Source organism: Pristis pectinata, chromosome 3, assembly GCF_009764475.1.
Source record: "Pristis pectinata isolate sPriPec2 chromosome 3, sPriPec2.1.pri, whole genome shotgun sequence".
In the NCBI taxonomy this organism is placed as follows: Eukaryota; Metazoa; Chordata; class Chondrichthyes; order Rhinopristiformes; family Pristidae; genus Pristis; species Pristis pectinata.
In genome coordinates this window covers 33,131,018-33,143,619 of record NC_067407.1, presented here as the reverse complement: position 1 = coordinate 33,143,619, position 12,602 = coordinate 33,131,018, and positions in this window count along the sequence as shown.

Sequence of the window (12,602 nt, the reverse complement as noted above, 5' to 3'; positions counted from 1 at the left end):
GTTGTTATCACTCAGTGCTGAGATACAGGGTTCAAGGCTGTGCGCTGGCCAACACAGTCTGTGTGGGTTATTGGTTGGGACTAGCAGCGACTGCAGAATGGGTTGACAGACCACTTCCATTCCATCCAACAAGGGATGATGAGAGAAACTGTAGGATCCAGGCAGTCAGTCAGCACATGGGGCAGTCCCCAACAATGACCCACAGTCATCTTGTTGGCCAGAGTGCTGCACTGTGCCTCACATTTCAGCGCTGAGCAGCCACACCGCTCACCCTGGCTGCCCAACACCAGCCATCACTGGAAGCCTCTGCACACTGAGTCACAGAGTGAATGATCACTGGACTCGCATTAGGTTTCTGACACAGCTGCACTGTCAGTAATGCTTCTCTCGCTATACAATGACACTTTAAGCACTGATTCCATGACCCCTCTCGTTCCTGGGAATGGATGTATCAGTGTACATTTCTTTGCATTAGTGCCACCAGAGATGGGATTTCCATGCAAAGATGGAAATCCCAAATTTCCTGGCTGCCCTTCACCAGCAATGTCTCAATCTCACTGGAGAATCCTGGTGCAAGAACAATGAGTACATTCAGTTCAATGGATAACAACAAAGAACTTAAGTTGGTACTAGGTCATCTATTTGGTTTAATTAATTGTATACTTAAATGTATTTAAGTATTCCTTCCCACATAGCCCTTAAATGTATTTAAGTATTTGTTAGGATAAATATATTAATTGTTTTACTTTTTAAAATTATTTTAATTATTTTCTTGATGTTAAAGTTACTTGTAAGGTTTTCTGCTGTTTTAAGGCAGGACAAGTTCTGGCTCCGCCATCACATAATGGCATTTCTAGAACATAGAACATTACAGCACAGTAGAGGCCCTTTGGCCCACAATATTGTGCTGACATTTTATCCTGCTCTAAGATCTATCTAACCCTTCCCTCCAACATCACCCTCCATTTCTCTATCATTCATGTGCCTACCTAAGAGTCTCTTAAACGTCCCTAATGTATCTGCCTCCACCACCTCTGCTGGCAGTGCATTCCACGCACTCACCACTCTCTGTGCAAAAAAATTACTTCTGACATCCCCCGATACCTTTCTCCAATCTTCTTAAAATTATGCCCCCTTGTGTTAGCCATTTTCGCCCTGGGAAAAAGTCTCTGACTGTCCACTCGATCTATGCCTCTTATCATCTTGTACACCTCTATCAAGTCATCTTTCATCCTCCTCTCCAAAGAGAAAAGCCCTAGCTCACCCAACCTATCCTCATAAGACATGTTCTCCAATCCAGGCAGCATCCTGATAAATCTCCTCTGCACCCTCCCTAAAGCTTCCACATCCTTCCTATAATGAGGCAACTAGAACTGAACACAATACTCCAAGTGTGGTCTAACCAGAGTTTTATGGTGCTGCAACATCACCTCATGGCTCTTGAACTCAATACCCCATCTACTGAAGGCCAACACACCATACGCCTTCTTAACAACCCTATCGACCTGCGTGGCAACCTTGAGGGATCTATGGACATGGATCCCAAGATCCCTCTGTTCCTCCACACTCCTAAGAGTCCTCTCATTAACCTTGTATTCTACCTTCAAATTCGATCTTCCAAAGTGTATCGCTTCACACTGTTCTGGGTTAAACTCCATCTGCCACTTCTCCACCCAGCTCTGCATCCTATCAATGTCCTGTTGTAATCTACAGCAACCTTCTACACTATCCACAACACCACCAACCTTCGTGTCATCAGCAAACTTACTAACTTACCCTTCCACATCCTCATCCAAGTCATTTACAAAAATCACAAAGAGCAGGGATCCCAGAACAGATCCCTGCAGAACACCACTGGTCACGAACCTCTAGGCAGAATACGCTCTAACCACAACCACTCCCTGTCTTCTATGGGCAAGCCGATTCTGAATCCACACAGCCAAGCTTCACTGGATCCCATGCATCCTGACTTTCTGAATGAGCCTTCCATGAGGAACCTTATCAAATGCCTTACTAAAATCCATGTACACCACATCCACTGCTCTACCTTCATCAATGTGCTTTGTCACATCCTCAAAGAATTCAGTCAGGCTTATGAGGCACAACCTGCCCCTCACAAAGCCATGCTGACTGCCCCTAATCAGCCTATGCTTCTCCAAATGCCCATAAATCCTGTCGCTAAGAATCTTCTCCAGTAATTTGCCCACCACTGAAGTAAGACTCACTGGTCTGTAATTCCCAGGGTTGCCTCTACTCCCTTTCTTGAACAAAGTGCAAGGTCTTGTCATTTAGGACTCATCAGGGTTTAGATGGCAAATCTACAAAAGGTAAGTGTGTACTTTTTACATAGATCAACGGTCAATCCAGTCATCTCACCAGTGGCAGCAACTTCTGATGCCCTGATTTCATCTCCTCAGTGACTTTTCATCAATATTCTGGTTTGTTCCTGGACTAGAAACTATCTGCCCAGTTCAGCTGGAAGTGCGTGGGGCGTCAATGGACAATGTTCCCAACTGTCCATTGGTTAAAATGAATTGTTAGAAAAGCTCCGTCTGAAGATTGTGGGGAAGATAAGTCCCAATGAATGATCTCAAAGAATTATACATAAACAATGGGGTAACGTTTCACTAAAAATGGAAAACGTTCTATTTTTTTAAAACTACCTGCAGGTTGTTGTAGAGCAAGAAGATATGCAACATATCAGAAATTGACTGTTTCAGGTGGACTTGGTTGCAAAGAATATTTAAAAAGAGGAAAGCTAGGATTTTCCAAAATGGCAGACAGTAGACTTCCCTGCAGGAATTTCCCTGTGGAGAAAGCAAACACAAATATGCCAAAAATCATATGGTGGCTGCGAATTAATAATGTAGTTTTATATTTTTACTGACACAGATGTCTACTGGTATGAGGTAGACACTGTTAAATTTATAAGTTTCTGTTTGCATTTTATTTTGGGATTGAGACAGAAAAAAAAATTGGCGAGACCAATGCACAGTAGGTAGGCCAGTCTATTTTAATAAAGGACTTATCTAATGTTTTTTTTCTTTCTCATCAAGGTGATGAATGTTATGAGAGGGGAAAGGAACATTTTTTCCATTTAGTCACACAATATCAGCATCAGCTCTCCCAGGTAAGGTCTAACAAATGGAGAGTAAGCCTTTTTTTGCACCGCTTTATAATGTGGTTTAACCCCAACTTCAGAAGAACTCTCTCTAACAGGAATATATTTTCCACTTTCCATCTTTGCAATTTCTTTCAGCCAGAGATGATCTATGGGAAATATTATGAGCTTGTAACTTCCAAGAAGGGAGATAGGACTGTACAAAACTCATTTCAAGCAGAACTCTTCCTTCAGCAGGTCGAGGGGACATTCACCCAATTAATGTGGGTCACATAACCCAAGAGCACATATTTTCTCAATGAATCTTGGCTGCCATTTTGAACCCACAGTAACTGAAACCTTAAACTGGAACAATGCCAACATTGGACATTGATCTTAATCTGCAGTGATGTCAATATTTAGTGGTCATGATCTTATTTTGGAGTAATGCCACATTCAACTTCTATGATCTAAATAAGAAGTGATGCCAGCTTTGATGACTAGAATCTTAATCGAGCGTAATGCCAAGATTTATATGCCATGACTTTAATTTGGAGTAATGTTAATGTGCAGGTGCTGCAGTACTCACCTGGCATGATGCCAGTATTCAGCTGCCATGAGCTTAATCTAGAGTGATGCTAACTCCAAAGTAATGACTGATAGAAGCTCCCAAAAGTGCAAGGATTCTTACACTTTAGAATGTGAAATCCTGGAATTGCATTATCAGGGTGAATGTTGAGTTGTGAGATAATCAGGATGTTTCACATCCTGGAAACCTGCATGAAGCTGAAGAAAGGCAGAATATATCGCACCGGACATGTAGTTTTTCCCCCACAGGTTCCCACTTCCCAATACCCCAACTCTATAAGAGAGGCCCTTGCGGAGACCTGGAACCCATCTATTTCTTCCAAGGCATTCATAGGATTGTACTGCAAGAGTGGGAATATTTATGTTCACTCCATTTCTCATTTACATTGTGGTCTATACCATTCAAGTAATAATCAGGAGATGAAGGGATGTGTTTCAGAATTATATCATGGTCTCTTGTTTGTTACTGTTTATTATCAATGTATGCATGTCATGTAGATCACAATCCAAACCTGCAGTCAAAAGGATGTCAGTTTTGTGGTTGGAGGCTGCAACACATGGGGTGCCACAAGTATCAGTGCTGGGGCCCCAGATACTCTCAGTCTATCCCAATAATTTGGATCAGAGGATCAGGTGTATTAGATTGTTGTTTGTTGATGATACAAAGCAGTGTGGACTGTAAGGAAGACGTGGGGGATGGGGTGTGGTATTGACAGGCTAAATGCATGGGCAAGGACATGGCAGATAGAATATGTCAAGGAAAAATGTGAGGTTATCCACTTTCGTGGAAAAATAGAAACATGCAGTATTTTTTAACAGATGAGATACTGAAAGGTGTTGGTGTACAAAAGAACCTGGGTGTCCTTTTACCCCAAACACTGAAAGTTAACATGCAGGGACAGCAAGCCATTAGAAAGACATCTTGCTCCAATTACACAGAGTGCTGGTAAGACCACATCTGGAATTTTGTATACAGGTCTGATCTTACCTACCTAAGGAAAGATACACTCACAATAAAGGGAGTGCAGCAAAGGTTCACCAGATTGATGTCTGGCATGGCAGGTTTGTCATTCTAGGAGAGATTAAGGAGACTGGGCCTGCACTCTCTTGAGTTTAGAAGCATGAGTGGTGACTTCAATGAAACAAAGTTGGGATAAATGTAGGGATGATGTTCCCTGGGGTGTATAGAACTAGGGATCACAGAGTCAGAATGAAGAGGTGGATATTCAGGGCAGTGTTGAGAAAAAGTTTCTTTACCCAGAGTGTAATGAATCATTGGAACTCTCTACCCAAGAGGCCTGTGTGGAGGATCAATTGCTGAGTATACTTAGGATAGAGATCAACAGATTTTAAGATAGCAAAGGAATCAAAGGAATCAGGAAACTGCTACTGACATTGAAAATTAATCATAATTTTAGTGAATGCTAGAGCAGCTACAAGTGTCTGAATGGCCCATTCCTGCGTCTATTTTGTACACTCTTATAATCCGTGTAAGTGGACAGATTCCAGCATCAAATTTCTTATTATGCATCATCTGGGCATTCCTCCTGTTTATTGGTCAATGATGCTGTTGGTAATGATAAAGTATGGAAAGGGCCCCTTGGTCTGCTTTGTCCCATATAGCCCATAAAGACAGTGCCTGCCTTCTTCACTCGTATGGAAAATGAGACTGTAGATGGTGAGCAACAACTTGGCACCGACTACCTCCACCTGCTCTTCCTGCACCTGCAGTTCTTCAGTATCTGCTTCATGTTTCTCAGGCCTTGAGTCTCCATGCTGTTCTTCCTCCAGTATTACACCTGTATTAGTTTGCAAGCATGCACCACACAGAAGTCTCCACATCTAACTAGCTTGTACCACAAGGTCACCTTGGATTGATTCAGGCATTGAAATATCACCTTGAGAAGGCCAAAGATATTGCCCACTACTCTCCTGGTACTTTCAAACCTCTCACTGTATCTGGAGTCAGCTGCTGTGTTTGAAGAGTGAACTGGTGAAAGTTGCCATGGCAGTAGAGTGCAGTCCTTGTCCCTGAAATCTGGGCAATGCTGGCTGCTGAAAAATGGCCAGCAATGTGGTCTCCCTTAGAATGGAAGAATCATGTGTGCTTCCTTGAATAATGGCATTCACCAACAGGAACTTATACCCCCAATCCACAACAACCTGCATAGTGAAGGAATGCAAACCTGTCCTGCTCATGACAAGGTCCAGGTTAATAAGAGAGCCCTTACAGGTACACAAGTGAAATCAATGGCTGCCTGCACTTGTGAGGTGCCAGCAATGTTGATGGTTCCCAGTGCCCAAGATATCTCTTTTCAGTCCTTGAAACCAAAATGAAGTTACAGTGCCTGCATGACCTTTCTCATACAGCTGCGAGGAGCAAATTGGGAGATATGGCAGAGATCCATTGCGGCCATTTGCGACGATCCTTCAGAGAGGGAGTTCAGAGTCAACATGACTTTGACCACCACAGGGAGAGAATGGACCAGTCATGAGGGTGTGGCTGAAGGTTTTCTTGCGGCATTTTGCATATCTCAGTGATGACAGCCTTGGAAAAGCTAAGTGTGTGCATATGCTGTTCATCAGACAGGGTACAGATAGGATGGAATGTCCCTGAACACTCTCTGGGAGTAGGCTGTTTGCTGATAGGCATTTTGCCCCAAAGTTCCCACTCCACCCTGAATGGCCAGCCATATCTGTAATGAAGTGTTGCACCCACTGAATACTGAGGAAAACATGGGCAGGAAAGTGCACTGTATTCTGGGAGCTTCAGAAGTTTTTTTGCGCAGCCTTGCGCTCAGTTCTACAGCAAACTGGTGCCATGTACTCCTAATTCCACTGAGATTGTTCAAAAGTCATTGCAGTTTGGTGCTTTGTGTTCTAATTTAGGGCAAAGGAGACTTCGAGGGGATTTGAGAAAAAATCTTTCCACCCAGAGGTTGGTTGAAACCTGGACCGTACTACCTGAAAGGGTGGTGAGGGCAGGGGATTCTCAAAACATTTATGAAGTATTTAGATGAGCACCTAAAACATCACCGCATTAGTATAGATAACGGCTGGCATGGACATGGTGGGCCAAAGGGCCCAATTGCTGCATTACTCTATGTCTGCAGCAGTTAAGGAAGATGGTTCACCAACAATGCCTCAAGCCCAGATAGAGGTGGGCAACAGCACTGGCCTTGCTATTGACGCTCACATCCTTTAAGGAAACCTTTACATTTAGTATATTAATGATGGAGAAAAGAGTAGTTTGATATCAGTTCAATTATATAATTTGTTCCCAATTCAGTGGCATATGAGTAAGAAAAACCAACAGCAATGAAAACAACTACTGGAAGTCCCTGGGTTACGAACGCCCGTACTTACGAACAGCGGGAAGAAGGCGCGGAATTGGGCGCAGAACGGTTTGCCTGTCAGTGTTGACTTTTTCCAGGTGATGGAGGTGGCGAACGGCTGGACCGTGGATTTCATGTGTTATAGTCTGTACCGCTAATTCAGGGCAGGGATGTTCGAGGATTTCCAAATGATGAGGGACGCCATAAATGGTCACCAGCCCACTCTCCCACTGCCCCCACCCACCATATCTCTCAATCTCTCAATCTCTCAATCTCTCAATCTCTCAATCTCTCAATCTCTCCAGCACTCGCCCTCCCCCGACAGGTTGTCCCCAGGTAACGACCGAGGTCCGTTTCCACAGATGTCCTTACGTTGATTTTGTCCATCAGTTGGAAAATACACAAAATTCACTTGATGTGGTAACTGTACCTCCACAGTACTGTACTGTAATGAATGACACCGTTATGTGTGGAATTATAATGCAACTGGAATCAAAATTCCATTTGGATCTTAATATATAGCAATAAATAACTGAAGCTTGTAGTGATTTAGGACTAATTGACGCTAGATTTGAACTGTACATAACTGTTCCAACTTACATACAAATTCACCTTATGAACAGACTCAAAAACGGCACTTGTTCGTAATTCAGGGACTTCCTGGGTATTTGCATTTATACAGCATGTTCAATATAGTAAGATGTCTCAAGATGCTTCACAGTATGTAATCAGGAAAAAAAAAGATGTGGATGACTAAAAGCTTGGATTTCAAATAGGGTTCAAAAAATAATAGGGGATCCAGAGCTCAGACCAAGAGAGCTGAAGGTAGACCAGCAATCATTGTGTGAGGGAATAGGGGTGCTGGGGGTGGGGGTGTTGGGAGGTGGGGGAGTGGTGCAAGGATGATAGGAGTCAGATAGTCGTTAGGCCAAAATTGGGGTAACACAGTTGTCAGAAGGAAGGCGTGCTGCAGGAAGGTGCAAAACATAGGAAGCTGGAGGTGACTGCGAGGAGCTTAGAAGTGTAAAATGAAACCCTTCAGGGAAAAAGCCAACTTCTCAGTTAAACCTGAGCCATTCCCTCCTGTACAAAAGTTGGCAGTCCTGCATTCTGGAAAGGAATGATACAACTAAGAGTAGAGGTAGGAAAAACAGACAAGCCGCAATAACCTATTTAGGATTTCATTCCATCTATCAGTAAAGCAGCACATGCCAAAATCCATTATGTGAGCTCTTACCTGAATTGCTATAGTTCTAAATGAAGCTAATTGCCTCTCCCCATTCCCTGTCCCTACCTCCCACATTTCTCCACCTGCACTCCCCCCTCCCTGCCCCCCCGAAAGTGCCGTCAGTAATTCCAACAGTGTAACTGCTCGATTCCCCTGATATGGACTACAGAATCCAATCCAATTGCCTAATTCAATTTCAGCCATTTCACATCAGTTAGTTATGATAATTTAATCACGTCAATCATAAGCTGTTATTATTCATCCCTATTTTTAGCAAACTCAGACAGTAAAGATTAGTAATTATGTATTGTGTCTCAATGCTGCAGAAGAAAAGTGATAATATTACACTTTGTATATGGCTGCTCTCACTGCCTCTCCTGAACTGAGGGTTCTTCATCAAGACCATCTGATATTAATCCAACAATCCAATCACAGTCTCACACAAAAGAATCCACCTACTTTCTAAGACAGCACCAGCCAATATTACTGCTTTGAATCCATATGAGGAAATCAGCACCATAAAGTACTGGAAATTATATGAAAATGACTGTTTATGAAGACAGCAGCTTTTGAAGAAAGGTAAGGAAATAATTGGCATTTACATATCACTTTTTCTGAATGCAGGATATCCCAAAATGATTTACAGCCAATGAGAAGCAATTTTTTAGTGATCAGATAACCTATTTTCATGGCATTATTAATGGCGAGGAAACCAGGGAGAACTTCCTTACACCTCTTCACAATAGTGCCATGGCACCTTTTACGTCAATCTGAGAGGGCAGACACAGCCTGGATTTAATATGTCTTCCGAAATACAGCACCTCTGACATTGCAGAGCTCCAACTGTACTGCACCTGAACTATCAGCTTAGTGCAATTTTAACTGTGTGACTTGGACCTGGAATCTTCTAACCCACAGCTAAGATGATTAATAATAGGACAAAACAAGCAATAAATCTTTCTTAATATATTATAAAACAAAGAAGCAACATGCTGATGAAGGTTCCATCCACTACCAGTCTCCTCTGCCTGGCCTAATTTGAGTTCATGCTGAACAATTTCTCCTTTGACTCCAATCAAAATAAACAGTTTTGCTCTGGGAACTTGGATATGTCTGCCTCCTTGTCTGATATGTCAAATACTCTTTGTTCTGGTCTTGTTCAGGTTCTCATGCTATTTGTTGGTACATTAATCAATGACATTTCCCACTCTCACCCAAAAGTGAATTTCATTTACGTTGCTTCTAATTTCCATTTTATCTTCACCTTTATATCTCTGCCCTTCTTTTCCTCAGCATCTCCAGGCCCAATACTGGAGGAAGGCTGCCAAATAGTATCTAATCCTTGCAAACAGCTTGACTATATTTCCTCCCATTTCACTCCGGTAAGGATTATGTTCTATTTTCCCAGCTTCTCCCATTCTGTTGCATCATTTCTGGTAATGGCATTTTCCACAGTAGTGCCTCCTTTATCCTAAGCCAAAAACATCCCTCCACTGTGCTCATCAGAACCCTCAACCATGTCCATCCACAATTTCCACATTTCTGCCTTCCCCCTAGATCACTGCTAAGGTTTCCCTTGTCACTGTCCATCCCACCTACACATCCTTCTGTTATGAGAAATGTTCTTCTGAATCTTAAAGATAGAGGTATCTGGACACCCAGTCTTTATACTTCAAAAAGGAGAATTTTATTTCCAAAGACAGAAGCGGGAACAGAATGAGAAGGAACAAATGCACACTCGCACTCGGGTGATGGCGAAACATGGGGGGAGTCGCAACAGGGGTGAAGTGCACACACGCTCACACACACACACACGCAACGAACTAGTACAAACGATCAGGGAATGAACAAATACATTGTCTGAACCCCCTGAATCTGGACAAACAACGGCTCTACGCTACTGGGAATCTACTTAGGACGATCCTAGACCCCTGTGGAAGTGCACCCTCTCACCTGTGGTCTCGACCCCGGCAGCAATCGGAAAAGAGAGAGAACTGCCCATGTGTACCACCTTTTATAGGGCTGTAGCTGGGTGGAGCCCGTTCAGGTAATTCAAACAAGCCAATGATTCAGGGTCAAGAACAAAGGTAAGTTACAAGCCAATCCTTAGGTATGCTCTTGATGGGTGGGGTGGAGCCGGACCCTTGATTGACAGTGGTGTAACTTCCAACCCGATAGGCAATGCTATCATCAGACCATGGGGGTCAGTAGTGTTGTCACTGCCATCTGACCCCTGGCCTTTCATACTACACCTTCATTATTTCAGTCATCACTAGTGTTCATCCACTAGCATAAACCCAAGCTTCTGGCTCCCTGTCATTTTGATTTCCCTTCACTTTCTCCCCCTGACTCGCTAACCTACACTGTTCCAATGAGGATTGGTATTTCTGCCTTCCAGTTAAATAGAATGCATCCTTCTGAACTCAACAATGTCTATCATAACTATTGTTCCCTCTTTCACAGATAGCAGTGTTGACAATAATTGTGCTATTCCCATTTATGCTACTTCGAAATGCATTCTTTGTTTCTTTACTTGTTGCATTATCATGATCATCTGGATTCTGTCTGTCATTTAATCTTTCCTGCTTTCCACCTGATCACAGACTTCCATTTTGCCCTTTTCTCCCTGATCTCTCCGACCACCAATCAACTGCCACCTTTGCTATCCTTGCACTTTTTAAAACACATTATATTTTTTCTCTAGTTCTCGCGAAAGGTTACTAACCAGAAATGTAACTTTGTTTCACTCTCCACAGATGGTGCCTGACCTGCTGAGTCTGACCAACATGGTCTGAATTACATTGACTGTGAAATTGTGGTGAGAAAGTATCAACAATTGGGAGCTTTCACTCCCAAGTATTGCATTGCAAAAGTGGTAAATGCAGGTCAGGTGTTTCCCTACTGTAAAGGAGAGAAGTTCGCCTTCCATGCCACCCCTATTGATGAGAGTTAACAAAGGCTGATGAACAAGGCATATTTATATTCTTCCTTCCCCACCCCACACCCACCCCCCAACCCTTGGGATCAACTCATCTAGATGCAGGGGAAGCTAAAAAATAGTTAATCTAAAATGAAGTGCACAACTGAACATGGGAAACATGTCCATTACTTCTAAAAAACATGTTTATTTAGGAAAGATTATGGATCTTAGAAGATTTACTGAAATGTGTACATTTTTACACTGGGAGCTTTCACTTATTCTTTAGTGATTTACTTTTTATTTTTGTTATTGTATGAATTCTAATCTTTATTATGATATGTAATCTTGTCAGTGGAGGCCCCAGTAAAGACGTAAATTTCAGTGGCTAATTGGGTTCGCACAGTTTTCAAATTTCAAACAAGAAAGATTCCATTCTGCAATGGAAATTTATAGTTGCTGTGTTTTAACACATGCATTTCGATTGTAACTGCTGTCAAATGTGCTAGGATTACCCTAATGCATTCCAGACTGCAGAATCATCTATGCGTGATTCAACTTCTTGGCTTTAATCATTTTTCTGCACCAAAGCCAACTGAAAGGTTAAACATTTTACTGCCGTGCCATAAATTACATAATTATAATTTATTCCACCCTTGCTCTGTTGACTAGATCCAAACAAGAAGGGATTTTTCAGGATGATTTAGTATTTGGAGCACGTGAGTATGTCTGGGAACAGAAGGCTTTATTCAGCTTGGTCATATCCTCTGTTCGGGTTCTGCCCTTTCACTGAAAGCTTGGGCAAACATTAAATTTATTCAAAGAAATTATTTCTGAATCCCTAGCAATCGCATTTATCACAGAATATTGGACAACATATAATCTGACATCTCACTGCTGCAAGATGCCAGTCACATGATCACTGTCTTGCATTTAACTTTCTGAAAGATCCTGCGGCATTTATCTACTTGTGCTAACCCACATGAACTGGATTGGTGGGAATTATTTTATTTTATTTGGGAGTATTTTGTGCTGATTTCATTGTTGACTGGCAGTTTTCCATGTTTTGCACCCAGCATCATATCACTGGTAGATTATATAAACTAATATTCCTTTTCTATGCTTCAAGCCATAAGTCTTAGACCTAGCTTAACAGAAAAGCCTTTGCCATATCAGCGAAACTATTCGAATTTTTTTATTTATGATGGCTCCTTGAATTAGTATTTGATCTGAGGTTCAATAACAATTATGACCAGTCTTGGGATGGGGCATAATCTAATAAGAAGAAATAAATACTTAATCTACAATGGAGTTTGCAAATGAACATAGGAAACATGCACAATAATTTTAGGTCTGGTCAAGTAAAGACCAGTGAAAAGTAGTTGAGGCTTTATGCAGTAATTGCAACAAGAAGCCTTTGAAACATTACACAAA